The sequence below is a fragment of the Engystomops pustulosus genome, chromosome 8, assembly GCF_040894005.1.
Source record: "Engystomops pustulosus chromosome 8, aEngPut4.maternal, whole genome shotgun sequence".
NCBI classification, from domain to species: Eukaryota; Metazoa; Chordata; class Amphibia; order Anura; family Leptodactylidae; genus Engystomops; species Engystomops pustulosus.
In genome coordinates this window covers 96,420,830-96,439,316 of record NC_092418.1, presented here as the reverse complement: position 1 = coordinate 96,439,316, position 18,487 = coordinate 96,420,830, and the positions used below count along the sequence as shown (strand labels likewise).

Below are 18,487 nucleotides of genomic sequence, written 5' to 3'. Positions count from 1 at the left end.
GATGCTCCTTCTGCTCTTTTAACATCTCTAGCACTGATGGAGATAAACAGCTGCCACTCCACTTCATTTGGGGTACAACAGACCCGAGTAATTGTGATCCATGGGGGTCCCACCACTGTAATCCCACCAATCAGCAAGTTATCCCCTATCTTTATGTGGCACTTGATGTGGCTTGACAACCCCTTTAAAGTCTTTCTTTCAGCTCACCGACATGTAGGAGGCCATATGAGGATCGGGCGCACGGAGCAAAGAAGTCGGGCCGCTCCGAGACAATGTGGAAGAACAAACGAAGGTAAGCTCCAGCGAGGATCCATAAATGTGGAAAGTCAAGAAAAAATATATGAAAAAATCAAAAAAATGGAAGCATAAAAACTAACTTTTAATTCATAAGGTTAAAAAACCATGTGCACATGGGAAAGAAAAAAGCCATGACTCGTTTCGGAAGTCAATCCTTAGTCATACTGGCGTGTGTGCATGTGGGAACTTGGGGCATTTAAAGTCTAAATGGAAACACCCGGTATGCATGAGAAGAAGGAAGTGACGTAATAAAGACACAGTATAAGGGAAAGAGGGAAAACCCGATGTGGATAGAAAATGTTTACAGATGTAAACAAATTGTAAACAATGAAAAGATCTAAAAAGATCAGGCAAATCTTGAAAATGCGGTAGGTATGAACTTAATAGAAATGACATAATAGAGACACAGTATAAGGCAAAAAAAGGGGAAAAAAAGGGTTTTCCCCTTTTTTTGCCTTATACTGTGTCTCTATTATGTCATTTCTATTAAGTTCATACCTACCGCATTTTCAAGATTAACCCCTTTAAAGACAGTCGTTGAGATGCAGATCACTATTTGTGCCCCCATATTAGGTGGGTTCCACATAGCTGAGGCCAACAATAGAAGTAATAGTGGCAAATGTTATATGTGGCACAGTTACTTCTTGGTTCATCTACTGACAGTACAATAGAAAATGATGTTATTTTGTAGTATTCTCTGTTCAGATGGCAAACACTACAGGAAAACAAAGAAAATCTACAAATACAGTTTATAATCAACCCTCGGGAGACGCATAAAATATCGTTACTGTGGTATCCTGTTCCAGAAGCTCTTATGGGAATGCAATTACATTACACTTTAATGCTGAAGCCTGGAAAAAAAGTTGTCTTCTTATTGCTACAATGTAGCAATAGTTGCAAATTTCCCATCTATTTTATTAAAATGATCTGCTTTGGACAAGTTTTAATTACCGTACAAATCACGAAACTGCTGAAGCAGGAGCCGCACCGTTATATAGAAAAAGAACCCGAATGGAAAACACAACCAAAAAACGGGCGCAATGTAATTGTCTGGAGAATGGTCTTCATTACGCGGCATAAAATGACAGCGGTAAGATACAGTTATACTAATCGCAGAAAATACTTCCCATATGCAACCTTTAATGAGATGAAGCAAAGACATGGAATAAAACCTAATTAAAGGAGGACCTTTTTTTTTTCAGCGAAGAACCAGCAGTATAATGAAATTAAGCTCCTGAGATGTTTTTATGGTATAACCCGAGCTGGAAGACTGGAGTTATTTTTAAAGCTGCTATCAGGAAAAAGTTTTAAAAGTAAAAATAAAACCAGTAATAGAAATATGTGATACCAATATCATAAATTTACCAGGAGATGAAGGTTCTTCCCACAGCCACCTGCAGGCCTGTCAGGATTGGAGATAGTGGTTCCCCTGGACCACTGCGGACGATGATACAAGCCGACACATGGGACAAATAAGCGGTGTGCTGGCCCTTTAAATCTACCAAAGCCGGCACGTGCACGCCCTAGGATACGGGAATACGCTTGCACGGCCGATGGATGGGAATCAGGAACGAGGGGAGGTAAGAAATGGTGGAGAGGCGCTGGGGCACACCGAGGATCACCGGTGAACCAGCAACCCGAGACGTGGGTCGCAGGAGCACCCGTGACCAGGCCCCTGTTTATAGACCCCTCTGCCGACATACTTGCCAAGCACCATCATCATAGCTCATTAAAAAAGAATGATTTTATGCCCAAAAATTACATGTAGTAGTATGTTATGGCTGTCCAAATTTTTGGCATTAAATAATTTTTAATCTAGAGTGGGAAAAGGGGTTATCTGTAATATTCCTTGTTGTCCTGGGTAGTAAAGGAGTTAATGGTTATATGACCTGTCATCTAGGGCAGTGAAAGGGTAAAGGAGTGAAAGGAGTTACTTTTTTGGTTGTCTAAAGTAGAGAAGGGGAAAATTCTGACCTCCATTGGGGTCTTTAACAGATTAGAGCGTAGAGTCAGAGAGTCAAAGACATGTAAAAACTGGGAGGGAACATAGATTTGTTGCGTATGGGGTGTTCAGTTTGCACATATGGAGCATTGATTGGTTCCTCTAAAATTGGCCTGCAATGTTCTCATCGTAGAGGGTGAGGGGAAAATGTTGATGTATATTGAATGGGAATCCGTTCAATAAGGTCATCATTGAACTCTCTTTTATAAAAATGTTATTTTCCAAACTTATTTTTTTCTACTTTTTTACTACATAAATTATCATTTTTTACATGGTGTGTACAATTCCAGGAATTTTTGCCAGCTTAGATCATCATTACCACAATAGTGGGCAGGGGCGGACTAAGGCTGCCATAGGCCCTGGGCTGTATGAATATTATAGCCCCTACAAGTCGTGAATCACTTCCTACACATGGTAGCAGAATCAGGCTTCTTGGGGAACCTTCTTTCAATCTACATCAGCCGTTTTTCAATCTACGGTTCCAGGACTTTTTGAGAACCTTCAAAGTTTCCGAAATGGCTCTTGTGCAAATGTATTCAGAGCAGGAAAAGATGTCCAAGGATTTCATGGGTGAAAGCCCTTCTCAGTAACAAATTGTTTGGGTGGCTTGGTGGCCATGGGCTCCAGATTACAGTCCAAACCTCCTATATTATAACCCACTTTAATGATTGCTGCCTCGTCTTCCCAAACCTGTAATGTCCTTTTCACTGGTCAATGGCATCCAGTGCTAACCCATGTCATGGCTACTGTAATGTAGAGAAGCCATATTCCAGCAGATCCGTAATCTGAAGCAAAACCTACCTCTAGATGAGGCAGTTTCACCTCCTACATTATCATGACGGGAGTATGAATGAGAACTCAGTTCATGTCTAAGCTAATTGATAGCGGCTGGTCTGTTTTCTCTGTAGGGCATATTCATATTACAACATATTAGAGCAGCACTTTATGAAAGAATTCAGAGTTGGTGAAGGGTATCTAATAAGAAACACTCCCATCTGCTTTCCTTCGCATCTAGTTATCTTAATGTTCTCTTACGGATACACAACATTCAGGATGGTGATGTCACTTTATTGCATGGGAGATAAGGAGGAATATCATAAAAATAATAAAACTCAGAGTTCCCGTACAAATCTCTTCCCTGTCTCCTTCCAGTCTCACTTTATAAGGGAAAGAGGCTTTATTTTAATGGAATAATAATATTCTAACCAGCAAAAATGTGAGATAAGGGCGGTCGTGAAGTCATTATATTCTCGAGTGTGCCTCCTGATTTGGTCACAATGGATGGCTTCCCCCTACTGTGGTCTCATGTCATACATGCAAGGTCACAAGTCAAAAAATCCCAAAGGTCTCCACTATTGGGTGTAATTTTTTAAAAAGTGTAGTGCAATTCTTCTCGGAAATGTCTAAAAAAAAAAAAAAAAATAAATGTTTTTTTGGTTAACCAAATCTACTGGTGGACAAGGTTTATGCTATACCTGAAACCAATAATATTGTATGTGTAGTCCTACCTTGGGACCCGCTCTTAAGATGGAGAACAAATAGGGAGATTCATTAATGTGTCTCAGGTGGCGACAGTGCAGAGCTGGGTGTCACTAGTCTTGTGCTGCACCAGATTCATTTTTGTGATAATTAATCCAGACTGCCGAGTTCTACTCTTATACCTTCTTTACTTTTATCATTATCTTTTCCAGTAAAATATCATATTATACAGAGTCATGAAGACAACCCAAGTCTACAACTTCCATAAACATCTTTTAGGTCCCTTCTAAGTACCCCCCCCTATCTTCCTATTAAAATAAATATTATTTGGTCATACCAAAAAAAATTAAGTTTTTCAACTTTTTCTGTATCCTTATAAGAGTAGGGGTCTTACCACCCCTAACCCTTGTATCTGATTTTTGAGGGTCACATTCTTAGAGTAAGGGAAGTAAGTGATGTGACTAGAGCAGGTGGGCTCATTCATTTCACTTTTATAGGACTTCCAGAGATATTTCTATATCTTTTAAGACAATTTTATTTGCCAGCCCTTACGATAGAGACGTAACAAATCTTCCGAACAATTTTTAACCTCTATCCCTGCCAGTAGTAAATAAAATGTTAAAATAATTGTAAACCTGCCACTCTCAGACAGCCTTCTCTATCAGATTTATTCCTGTGCCTGAAACGCGTTGTGTTCCCTCCTGAATTGTTTATTACACCCTCCGAACATACGAATGCTTGAGCCAAGGTTTGGGGACTTGTCTCCGTTCTATGTCCTCATTGATTTGTGTCTTTGCTCCCATTGTTTTCCGCAATCTCCGAGGGCCAGCTCCTTGTCCTATTATCTCTTTACACTGTGTATGTGTTTGTATTGTCAGTTTACTACATGGCACCACAGGTTCAGGAACCCCCTCCTGTGTATGAGAAGAATGGATTGTATCTCTCTCTCTATCAGTCTACAGCACATTTAGCTGTCTGTGTGGTCATAAAACTGAGAAATCTTCAGACGTCGGAAAGCACAGTCTGCTCTAGATTCAATCTCATATGAGTAATAGAATAAGAACAAGAAGGAAGAAAAAAAATCACCAAAAATATTGTATCAGTCCATACATTTACAAGAACAAATGTGCATTTTTTCTAAAAAAATATTACAGGTCCACCCAAGGGACATCTGCAATTTCTACTCCATTTACTTTAGTATTTTCAGGGCTTGATGCTCCTCCCAAAAAAGTTGGATGTTAGCAGTTGGGATTGTTTCCCAAAACACTCGACACCCCCCACGTAACGATCAACTACCCTACGGATAGATCATTAATGGTTTTGGGGCTTGAAAACTCCTTTAAATGAGCTAGTCTTAGACATCACTCTCAATGTTGTCAACAGAGACTGATGTTTTCGATTGGATTTTTCCTACTGTTAACCGTAGTAAAAAAAATGTTACAGTATTTGTAGGAAATTATATTTACTTTCAAAGTGACTTGATGGTACTCCTCCTTAAAGGGAACATGATATAAAACTGCTATTATACAGCAGCACAATTATCCCTATATTGTTCCCCTCCATGTCTCTAAAGTTCCACAGTCCATTCCAAAACTTGACTCCCCATCTATCCATACTCATATTCTTCCAGCTTAGCCCTGCCTCCAGCTTGACAAGGGTTGTACTTTCTCTTCAGTTACTTCACTATCCCCTCCCTCAAAAATGAGAGAGACACTGTCTGTATGTGACTCACTATAGAGAAATCAGTTCCCTCACTTCCCCCTCCCTCAAGAACTCTCTTCAGAAAGTCCCACATGTCTCTCATTCCTGAAGAAGGGAGGAATGGGGTAACTGAGCTAAGTCACGCAATGGGGGTCATTTACTAAGGGCCGAATCATGTTTTTTTACCGATTTGCACCGAATTGCCCTGAGTTTTTGGCGCACGCAATCGGATTGTGCGCATCGGCACCAGCATGCACGTGATGGAAATCGGGGGGCGTGGCCATCGGAAAAACACGACGGATTCGAAAAAAAAAAAAATGTGTCGCTTGACACGCGCTTACCTGCAACCAGCAATGAATGGTGAACTCCGACAGACCTCAACGCTGCAGCGACACCTGGTGGACATCGGGCGCAGTACCTTAGTGATTCGCCGGAAGACCTGAATCCTCGACGGAGAACCCACCGATGGATCGCGAATGGACCGGGTAAGTAAATCTGCCCCAATGAGTTGGCTGAAGAGAAAGCATGCCCCTTGTCAAGAAGGAAGCTAGACGTGCAGCTGGACTGGAATTACATGAATATGATTGACTCAGCTCAACGTAAAGACGTTGATCTGACTCACATGGGGTCCGCATAGATAGATCATTCATCATTGCATAGATGAAGAGTCAACTTTACAAACGGACTGTGGAACTTTCAGGCATGAGGAGGAACAATAAAGGGATAGTTCTACTGTTGTGTAATAGCAGTTTTCAAAGATATGTTTTGTTTGTATGGGTTAGTTTTAAGTGTCAGGTAACCCTTTAAAGGAAAACCCCTAAAAACCTCCCTTAAGGCTCAGTTCAAACCGTTGTGGTAAGAAGCTCAAACGGCAATGAAATACTTAAAGGAAACCTACCACAACGGACCTACCTATTAAGGTAGATGCGGTGGTAGGTGCATCTAACATATGTAAGGATAGCCATTTTTAGGGCTAATCCATTATTCCCCTCCATCTTTTCTAATCTTTAATCAGGGTAATATGCAAATTTTCTAAAGAGGTCACTGGGGCGTGGAGTAGCCGGAGCTGAGACTCCACGCCCCAGTAGCCTTTTTGAACTTCCTACCCAGACATCTTCAGCGCGCTGCTACAAGGAGCTGTGCGCACTCGTCCGTGAAGTCCGAGATTGCGCAGCTGCTGGCCTGTGTTCTGCTCATGCAAAGAACTCTGGCATTGCAGACGGGTGCACGCAGCTCCTTGTAGCTGCACGCTGAAGATCAAAAAGGCTATCCTTACATACGTTAGATGCACCTACCACTGGTTCTACCGTTATAGGTACATCTGTAGTGGTAGGTTTCTTTTAAAAATGTAACCTACTGTCTTGGTCTCTGTTCACATGGTCTCATGAAATGCATTCATACATATGATTGTAGACTAAAACAAAGACTTTTACTGACGTATGTCATAGGTATCAATGATGAGGCCATTGCCGCGCTTCAACAGTCAGATAATCATGTAGGGTCCTTCACTACTGGAGCGATGGTACTGGAGCCATGTGGGATTTATCAGATGTATACTGTACATTTTATAACATTTTCCTTTTTCAGTGATGTTTTTCCATTATTCTTCATGTTGTAGTCATAAGAGAGCAAACAAAACCGATCCGTAATATTTCTTCTATTTATGTATATGGTGTTTATCTATTGTAATAATTGTGGATTTAGCAAATCTAATCCTGTCCTTGATGTCTGCCAATGTCTCGTTCTCAAGCCAACACAAAGCTGATAGAAAAGTTTTACAATACTTTCTTTTTTACAGCCTGTATTTTATTAACTTGTCGTACGTGTTACCATGGTTGCAATAAAGTAGACTTTAAATAGGGTAGATCATGTGGTTATTCTTTATAAACTTAATACTAGCTTTATAAAGAACTCCCCAATGAAGTTCGAAACGCGTTGCTGAGTGCTACTCTTTCCCCTTTGTACCGTTTGGCTTGTGTTGTGCCCTCACTTTTGTTTTTTTTAAAGGACTTGAATAAAAAGAAAATTTTAACGGATCAAGGCACTAGAAATCTTTTCTTGTTTAACCTTTGCATCTAATTGGGTGATGAAAAGTTTTTCTCCGTGCAGCCTATTTTAAGACGATGACCTATGGCCTGTTTGGTGAGCGTTCACATATATCCACTTTCCAGTATATTAATTTTTTCTACCCAAATACTGATTTAAAGGGGTTTTCCAAGTATTTTTTATTGATGGGCGGAGCTGTAGCTAGGCTCCTGATGCATCTAAATACATACATTAGACATGTTGGTACCTCCTGAAAACCAGCACTAGGGGAAATTCCCTGTTGGGCCACAACTAACTCTTCTTACTAAGGTCTTTACCTGGTCATGGAGTATCAGATCACTGCTTGTCACCAACTCATCAATCTTACTGATTGAAAGGGCTGTGGATCTAAAGTATTCTAGCCTCTTCACTGTTTATCTACCATCATGTTCTATAAATTAATAATTCTATATTTATTTTATTTATATAGCGCACACAGATTACGCAGTGCTGCACAAAGCATGTCAAATTGGTCCCTGTCCCCATGGGGCTCACAATCTAAACAGCCTACCAGTATGTTTTGGAGTGTGCGAGGAAACCGGAGGACCCGGAGGAAACCACGCAAACAAGGAGAGAATATTCAAACTCTTTGCAGATGTTGACCTGGGTGGGATTCGAACCCAGGACCCCAGTGCTGCAAGGCAGATGTGCTACTCACTCAGTACACTGGCTTTGTTCCTGGTACAAAAGTGCCATGGACTTGAATGGGTCTGAGTTTCAGAACCACAATGTAACTGATGCTTGTGACATCTGCCACTAAAAGATGGTGACGAAAGCTCCCTTTCCTGCTGAACTCAATTTTCTAGGTGTCTCTCGACATGACAGGAAACACTAGGAAAGAAACCTCAGCCAGTCATTGGTTGGAGTGGGGACCTACCTAAGCCAACGATCGACCGACTGGTCACTGTAGCACAGACTCCAAGGAAGTACAGGACAGCATAAATAAGGGGTATCATTAACAGAACTTTTCTATAGCAGGGAGTGTCCATGATGTCCACCTGAGTGTTTCAACCCACTTAATGCCTTGATTGGTGGGAATGTCGAAAGTCAAATCCTCCATGATCTGATGTTGATCTTCTATTGTGAGAGGAATATCTCCAGGAAAATAAAATAGATGGGGCACTATAGGAGAACAGTAAAGTAATAAATAGTTACCTACCACTCCTTTCTTCACGAGGGCTCTCCTACTGTTCCTGCTCATCTCAACTTCATGGGTGTCTCTTGACACCACAGGATACATTAAGAGAGGCCAGTCATTGGTTGGAGTGGTGACCTGCCAGTCATTGGTCAAATGACCTCTTTAGCATTGACAACCAGGAAGTACATTGGGATCGGGAGCATCAGTAACGGAGAACTGATAGACTAGGAGACATCACAGGGGACATTAGGAGAGGCCAATCATTGGTTGGAGTCAGTGTCGGACTGGCCCACCAGAGTACCAGAGGATTCTCCGATGTGCCCTGGCTCAACCCAATACTGAACCCCAGAGGTCCATCAGAAAACACCACAATTTGGAGGCTGCTAGAGTGTATTTCCTGGGGGATAATGAAGAGTGGGCCCCCAAATTGATTTTCTCTGGTGGGCCTAAGGAAACCCAGTCCGACACTGGTTGGAGTGGTGACCATTCTCAGCCAGTCATTGGTCGAGTGACCTCCTTTGTACTGACACCCAGGAAGTAACAAAGCATTGATCTTGCTTAACTCAACTTGATGGGTGCTTCTAGATACTACAGGTGAAACAAGGAGACACTACTCTGCCAGTCATTGGTTAGAGTGGCCACCTAGTGGTCTCTCAGAGTACAGATGTCTAGAAAAGGAAGAACAGGAGGGATCGGGAACATCAAGAACATTGTGGAGACACAAGAAGAATTCATTTATCATGTTAAAAAAATTCTCTTTTAAAGGGTTGTGCAGTAAATAAACTACTGCATGGCTACTTACTCTCCACTTTTCCTTCATTGGGCAGCACTCCCTGGGTGACACCACGGGTAACGCTGAGAAGAGACTGCTCAACCAATCAATAGTGTCTAAGAGGAGACATTCCCTCTAAACTGTTACATGTACATAACATCTATAAAGAGATAAATCTCGAAGGCCTCCTCCAGCTACGTCGTGAATGGCGACAATGTCTCATGAAATGTAAAGCTCGGCTATTAATAACGCAGCTCGGTGTTGCGTTGATGACTTTCAAAGTCCTCTACATGGCAGAATAACTGATGATCACAGGGTCCCATCACTGCCTTAAATTTTTAAAGCATCCAGATAGAAATTCAATATGACCTTATTATAATACACTTCATTATTCACGTATACGGCCGGGTATTAGGGTCTTCACTGTCAATTTAAATTTATGAAGGCTTCACGCGTTCAGTTCTCATCGCTCCTTGCGGTAATTTGGACCTTGCCGCGTGTGATAGCTGCTGGTGACAGAGGGCAAACGCTCCCTTGGCTTGTGCGAATGTAATGGCTTGGCCTTTCTTATTACTTAGGATGGGGCCACGGAGCTGCTGTTGGAGGGATAGCCAGAGGGGCAGCAGATCTCCACATCTGCAGAAGATATTATTCATTGCCTCGGTAATATATATCACATACACTCACCGGCCACTTTATTAGGTACACCATGTTAGTAACGGGTTGGACCCCCTTTTGCCTTCAGAACTGCCTCAATTCTTCGTGGCATAGATACAACAAGGTGCTGGAAGCTCCTCAGAGATTTTGGTCCATATTGACATGATGGCATCACACAGTTGCCGCAGATTTGTCGGCTGCACATCCATGATGCGAATCTCCCGTTCCACCACATCCCAAAGATGCTCTATTGGATTGAGATCTGGTGACTGTGGAGGCCATTTGAGTACAGTGAACTCATTGTCATGTTCAAGAAACCAGTCTGAGATGATTCCAGCTTTATGACATGGCGCATTATCCTGCTGAAAGTAGCCATCAGATGTTACAGGGTACATTGTGCTCATAAAGGGATGGACATGGTCAGCAACAATACTCAGGTAGGCTGTGGCGTTGCAACGATGCTCAATTGGTACCAAGGGGCCAAGAAAATATTCCCCACACCATGACACCACCACCACCAGCCTGAACCGTTGATGCAAGGCAGGATGGATCCATGCTTTGATGTTGTTGACGCCAAATTCTGACCCTACCATCCGAATGTCGCAGCAGAAATCGAGACTCATCAGACCAGGCAACGTTTTTCCAATCTTCTACTGTCCAATTTCGATGAGCTTGTGCAAAGTGTAGCCTCAGTTTCCTGTTCTTAGCTGAAAGGAGTGGCACCCGGTGTGGTCTTCTGCTGCTGTAGCCCATCTGCCTCAAAGTTCGATGTACTGTGCATTCAGAGATGCTCTTCTGCCTTCCTTGGTTGTAACGGGTGGCGATTTGAGTCACTGTTGCCTTTCTATCAGCTCGAACCAGTCTGCCCATTCTCCTCTGACCTCTGGCATCAACAAGGTATTTCCGCCCACAGAACTGCCGCTCACTGGATGTTTTTTCTTTTGCGGACCATTCTCTGTAAACCCTAGAGATGGTTGTGCGTGAAAATCCCAGTAGATCAGCAGTTTCTGAAATACTCAGACCAGCCCTTCTGGCACCAACAACCATGCCACGTTCAAAGGCACTCAAATCACCTTTCTTCCCCATACTGATGCTCGGTTTGAACTGCAGGAGATTGTCTTGACCATGTCTACATGCCTAAATGCACTGAGTTGCCGCCATGTGATTGGCTGATTAGAAATTAAGTGTTAACGAGCAGTTGGACAGGTGTACCTAATAAAGTGGCCGGTGAGTGTATATGGACAGTATACAGTAAGTGGTATAGATATATATATCCTCTAGTTACCTGTACGATGAAACTCTAAAGAGGTCGTCCACCTCAAGTTATGCATCCTCTATACATAGGAGACAGGAAACTGATGGCCGAGGTACACGTGTCCCCTATTTACAGAAAGGTCTGCGTGTGCGTAGTGTACGTGGAGTAGCGTTGTACATACGTAACCACCACTTTATTCACTATTAGCGGCATCCTATACATACGTCAATCCCTCCATCGTTCCCATGGAAGTGAACAGAGCGGTGGCCGAGCCTGCACTGCGCTAATCTATTTACACTGGGTCCTCGTTCTGTATTTTTCTATCTATAGATGTATGTCACATCTATCTAGTATGCTATAGCAAGATGCTTTGAGAGGTTTCTATATACTGTCTTATCTCTAGGTAGCATGTTATAGAGCAGAGGGAGCTGAGCAGATTGTACATAGTGTTTCATCTGCAGGCAGCATGTTATAGAGCAGGAGGAGATGAGAAGATTGTACATAGTGTTTCATCTGCAGGCAGCATGTTATAGAGCAGGAGGAGATGAGCAGATTGTACATAGTGTTTCATCTGCAGGCAGCATGTTATAGAGCAGAGGGAGCTGAGCAGATTGTACATAGTGTTTCATCTGCAGGCAGCATGTTATAGAGCAGAGGGAGCTGAGCAGATTGTACATAGTGTTTCATCTGCAGGCAGCATGTTATAGAGCAGGAGGAGATGAGAAGATTGCACATAGTGTCCTATCTCTAGCCAGCATGTTATAGAGAAGAGGGAGCTGAGCAGATTGTACATAGTGTCCTATCTCTAGCCAGCATGTTATAGAGAAGAGGTAGCTGAGCAGATTGTACATAGTGTCCTATCTGAGGTACATAGTATAGAGCAGGTGGAGTTTAGTAGATTGTAGATAGTGTCTATTTGCAAAAAGAATTTTACAGAGCATGGAGCAGATTGTACGTAGTGTCCTATATGCAAGAATCATGTTATAGAGCAGGAGGAGCTGATCAGATTTTACATAGTGTCCAATCTGCAGGCAGCATGTTATAAAACAGGAGGAGCTGAGCAGATTGTACATAGGGGCAGATGCGCCTTTTTTGGTTGTATTTTAGTGAGTTTTTGAGCGCATTGGGGTTTTTGTGCAATTTTCGCGCCTCTTTCCAGCAGTTTGTCGGAGCTTGTTGAGTAGCAGTTTCCTGCTTTCCTGCTAACATTCATTTGCACCTAAAAGGGCACAAATAATTGCACAATAACTCGCCAGTCCTGACCATGCTTAGGACAAGCGATGGAACGATTTGTGCAACAGAATCGCCTTCTTTAAAATTTGCGCCTAATAAGGCGCGAAAAAACCCTGCATTTGACAAAGACAAATCAGGTGCAAAAAATAGACTCACAACTAGAGCAAAAAAAAGCTCAGAGAAGGGGGAAATAAGATAAATGACCTCCATAGGGGCACATTTATTTGCAGGGTCACTGGAGTTCACAAAAAGTGCATTGTCCGAGTATAATGCTGCGTGCGGCGATTCACTAAGATCGTGCGTCTGAAATCATGAAAGTGTCGCTTTCCCACACTGGTCTGATAGAGCTCACCTTCTTTTTTGTGGTGCACCTTTAGCATAGGGCGGGCGACACAATTTGAAAGTTAAATACTCTGTCGCTCTCTGTCTGAATCAGTCGGACCAACCGACCTGCTGCCACAGCTGGGCGCCACAATACCAGCGCACACACTTCTTAAATACCTGTGCAAGCTATTTTAGCCCCCCAAAAAATTCACATTTACTTACCTGGTCCCCGCGCGATCCCCAATCCGAGTGTCCGACGAGAATAAACTCTGCCACGATTCACTTACATTGTGCGCCCGATATCCTGCATGTGTCGCTTCCCCGCTCAGGTCCGACAGAGTTCACCTTCTTCTTCCCGGTGCATGTAAGCACATGGGCTTGCAACACAATTTTAAAGTTAAATCTTGCGATCAGTCCGAATCAGTCGGATTGTCGGATGGCCCATCCCCCCCACCCGATTTCTGGCGCATGAAAGCCGGTGCCGAAGCGCCAAAATCTGATCGCGTGCAACACAATCCCCTTCTAAATCCGTGTCCCAGCGGAGCGATACCCAAAAATGTTGGAAAACCAGACGGAAAAGCGCTCGCGGGACCCTTAGTAAATACGCCTCATAGGGGCAGATTTACTTACCCGGCCCATTCGCGATCCAGCGGCACGTTCTCTGAACAGGATTCGGGTCCGGACGGGATTTATGAAGGTAGTTCCTCCGTCGTCCACCAGGTGTCGCTGCTGCGCTGAAAAGCATCGGAACGCACCGGAATACACCGAGCTGGACCAGGTGAAGGTAATCGCTTCCCAAGCGACACATTTTCGGTTATTAAATGCGGCGGTTTTTCCGAATCCGTCGGGTTTTCGTTCGGCCACGCCTCCCGATTTCCGTCGCGTGCATGCCAGCGCCGATGCGCCACAATCCGATCGCATGCGCCAAAATCCCGGGGCAATTCAGGTACAATCGGTGCAAATCGGAAATATTCGGGTAACACGTCGGGAAAACGCGAATCGGGCCCTTAGTAAATGACCCCCATAGTGTCCTGTCTGCATGACTTGCTGTCATGCAAAGACTGACCGTATTAACGTTACCCAACCAAAATGTACCCCACTCCCCCTTTCCCAAAAACCAACACAACTACAATTCTTGGGATAAAAACAGGGGGTCGGCCACAGCTTTATTATTTACATAACAGATTAAATGACCTGTGGGAAGAACCCTGACCCTTACCCTAACTTCACCTTGCATGCCTGGCCCCGCCTCCGCGGGGGCATGTCCTAGTTGTTCCGTCAGGTGATTTAACTAACCGCCGAGAGGGTCAAGATTCCACCACAGGCCAAGCTGTGACTACCAACAACAAACATGAATAACGCAATAACAAAGATCAAAGAATAAAAATTAACAAAAACCAATAAAATACAATATTAACATAGGGAGGGTGGGTGGGATCTCTTGAGCGCGGAGCAGTCAAAGAGGCTGGCTAGCTCCGCGCTCAGGAATAAATAACCTGGCCCGCTGCCCCCCAGTGGCCAGCGGAACTCACTGGCCACCAATGAAAATTTAACAGCGGAGGAAAGGGGAGGGGGAGAGCAGGAGGGACCGTGCCCCTTAAAGGAGCCAGAGCACGGCCAGTCCTGCAGCCCCCCCGCTTATACAGCCTGCGGGCTGAGCAGACTGACCGTATTAACGTTACCCAACCAAAATGTACCCCACTCCCCCTTTCCCAAAAACCAACACAACTACAATTCTTGGGATAAAAACAGGGGGTCGGCCACAGCTTTATTATTTACATAACAGATTAAATGACCTGTGGGAAGAACCCTGACCCTTACCCTAACTTCACCTTGCATGCCTGGCCCCGCCTCCGCGGGGGCATGTCCTAGTTGTTCCGTCAGGTGATTTAACTAACCGCCGAGAGGGTCAAGATTCCACCACAGGCCACTAGGAGAACAGTGTAACCCTACACTGTGCTCCGACCCCCACACAAGAGGAATAAGGCCCTCTCGATGGCGTCCTGCAAACCAGAAAGGAAAATATCCAGGCCGATGTCATTGAGGTGAACACCGTCCTCCCTCATGAGGCCTGCATTATCTCCCTCCAGCTGCCGATGCCTAACCACTACCCCACACCTGGACCTAACAAAACGCGCAACCCTCATATTGAGCATCCTCCTCGCCCTTTCGATGGATTCGGGGTTACGGGCACCATTCCAGATTCCTCGCGGCACGATCTCCGACCACACCACCACCAAGTCCTGGAAGAAGGCTGCGAAACGCTCAAAGTCCGACTTCATAACTGAAATCAATTCCGCCAGACGTGTTGAACACATGTCGTTCCCTCCGGCATGCACCACAAGCACCGTCGGACCCGGGGAAGACTTGCTGATCGCCACCACCTCGGGTAGCATAATGAGGATTGGATCAACGGTGTCAACTGTTCACCACCAGGTCCCACAGGAAGGGGGGGCAGGGGTACCCCTCCGGGTCCGCCAGGGGGTGGAAATCCCTGAAACGCTGTAGCTGAAAACGAGATAACACATCAGCAACCACATTAAACTCGCCAGGAACATGCCTAGCCCTGAAGACTATATTCAACTGCAAACATCGCAGAACCAAATGCCTAAGCAGGGCAAGAACCTGCAAAGAACTGGAGGTGAGACCATTCAGGGCCCGGACCGTACTTTCGTTGTCCGACCAAAAACGAATCCGTTTATTTGCCATCTCAGGACCCCAAAGTTCCACAGCCACCACAATTGGAAAGAGTTCAAGCAAGGTCAAATTCTTAGTGAAATCCCTCTCCAACCACTGCGGCGGCCACCGCTCCGCTGACCACTGCTTACCAAAAATGGCACCGTACCCCACCGATCCTGCCGCGTCCGTAAATAACTGTAAGTCAGCGTTGTCAATCTCGTGTTCAAGAAATGCGGACACACCAGTATAATCCGTCAAAAAGGACCTCCAGACCCGCAAATCGTCTTTCAGAACCGCCGTCAAACGTATATGATGGTATGGCTTCGAAACACCGGCCGTAGCCAGCGACAACCTCCTGGCAAAAACTCTACCCATGGGAAAAATTCTACACGCAAAGGCCAATTGGCCCAGCACAGACTGCAGTCGCTGCAAGGTCACTTTATCGGACAAAAGGCACAAGTCAATGTCACCCCGCAAACGTTCCAATTTATCAGCAGGGAGGCTGAGAGTCATTTCTTCTGAGTCAATCAAAATACCCAGGAAAGTCAGGCGGTGAGTGGGACCCTCCGTCTTCTCTGCTGACAAAGGAACACCGAAAAAATCTGCGAAGTGACGGAACATGTTCAATAGTCTCAAGCACTCGTGAGAGTCCTTCGGACCCACAAACAAAAAATCATCCAAATAATGAATGACCCAATTCGAACCAGCCTCTAGCCGAAGAACCCATTCCAAAAAACTGCTAAACATTTCAAAAAACCTACAGGATATAGAGCAACCCATGGGAAGGCACATGTCCACAAAGAAAGAATCGTTAATTCTGCAACCCAGTAGATGAAAACAGGACGGATGCACCGGGAGGAGGCGGAAAGCCGACTCAATGTCCGACTTAGCCATAAGGGCCCCCGGACCGGCTTTATTCAACAGGAGAACCGCTTTGTCAAAGGAAGTGTAAGAAACAGCCACCTCCTCCTGGGGAATACCATCATTGACTGAGTCACCCTCAGGATACGACAAATGGTGTATCAGGCGAAACTTACCCGACTCTTTCTTTGGGACCAAACCAAGCGGAGAGACCCGCAAATTATCAAAAGGCGGCAACAAAAAGGGGCCCGCCATCCTGCCCAACTCAACCTCCTTTAACAATTTTTCTTCAACCAGTAACTCGTTGTCCCTAACCGATTTAAGATTGTTTGACAACATCAGACCGTCACGCGGTACAAACGGAATCACAAAACCAACAGTAAAACCGTCAAGCAGCACTTTTGCCTCCTGCTTCAGGTGGTAACTGTCTAACCACGGCCGCATCCTTTGCACCCGAACCGGAGTCCTCCCCCCTGACAGCTGTGGAAGATTTCGCAGGGGTTCTCTGCTTTTTAAAGCACCGGAGAGCGGAATGGGCCCCGCCACAAATGGAGCATTCGTGCTTGAACTTACAGGATGCAAAGAAGCGGCAGTGGCCTTCGTTAAACAACCAACAGGATCCCGGACGCTTGGAAGCCGCCCCGGACTGCGAGCCCGAGACGGCTCCCGAAGGAAAGGGAGCCTGAGGCTTCTGTGTCATCATAAACTGAATCCAAACATCAGTCGCTTTAGTCGCCCATCCAACCTCCGGACTCGCCGCTAAGCGACGCCGAAACTCCTCGTCATATCTCCACCAAGCTGAACCTCCATGCAACTTATGCGCAGTATATATAGTATCCAAATACACAAACATATCCTGCGCACAGGCAGGCTTCTGTCGCACAATGATACTAGACATAACAGCAAAAGCTTGAAGCCAGTTGCCAAAGGTCCTTGCGACCTTAGGCTTCTTGTCATCACCCTTCTCAAAACGCTTCTCCTTATCTACTGTCAACTGATCAGGAGATAACAATGTCCAAATATCAATATACTCAAAATTAACAATTTTCTCCCGGAGGTCAGCAGCCACCCGCGTGCCCAAAGGAGCTACGCCACAAAACAAGGAATCTCTAAAAAGCATCCCTGCTGACCCCGGGGCCTGCACAGGCGGCAACGATGTCGCCCCTGGGGATGTCCCGGAGGCACTAGCCTCCATTCTTGCCACAACCGCCTTAAGGGCGCCCACAACATCATCACCAGCAATAACAGACTTTTTCCATGCGGTCTCACAGGACAACTCACCCGCTGGAGGAACGACCTGCTGCAGAACAACTGGAGGAGGAGGCGCCATGGGTGCGCTAGGCAACGCTGAGGATGGGACCGTTGGCGGTACCCTCGCCTCTTCTACCCCATGAGGTGGAGAAGAGTGTTGCCGTCTCCGCGACCGCCTCTCTCTGGAGCGGGTGTGACCACCGCTGGACGAGGATGAAGAGCGCCTGGAATAGGTCCGGCCCCAGCTGGATCTACCAGACCGCCTACTGTCTCTGTCACGAGACCTGGACCGCTTACGGCTCACCCAAGTGGAGCGGGAAAAGGAACGTGAAGATCGAGATCGGTGTCTACACCGTCCCTCCGGGCTGTGCGGCCGAGGCCCAGCCCCCGAGCGGTACCCGCGCTGCTGAAATTCCGAACAGCTGCAGGCCACGCTGGAGTGGCTATGACCCCTGTCGCGCCGGTCCCGCGGAGCGCCGGCCACCGAAACAGCGTGCCGGCGGTCCGCGGGTTCATCACTATCGACCTCGTCACCCGCCAAGGCAGGACCCGAGGGGTAGGAGGGGGGCGGGGGGGTGAATGTGGACGAAGGGGGGTGTGTGGTGCTTGGTGCAAACGGTGGCTGCTGAGCCACCGCACTATGTGACAAGTGTGTGTCGGAAGCAGGGGCTGTGTCAGTGTGTGGTGTTTGCACTGTATCACTGCTGGCACCCAGCCCAAACCACCTAGCTAAACGACCAGGCTGTTTGGGCA

At 45.7% G+C, this 18,487-nt stretch overlaps 1 protein-coding gene across 5 annotated transcripts in view; it reads right to left on the bottom strand.

The window, feature by feature from the left end:
* The window catches only part of KCNH7 (potassium voltage-gated channel subfamily H member 7), a 266,849-nt gene that overhangs the window by 132,321 nt on the left and 116,041 nt on the right, over positions 1-18,487 (bottom strand). The window lies entirely within an intron of this gene.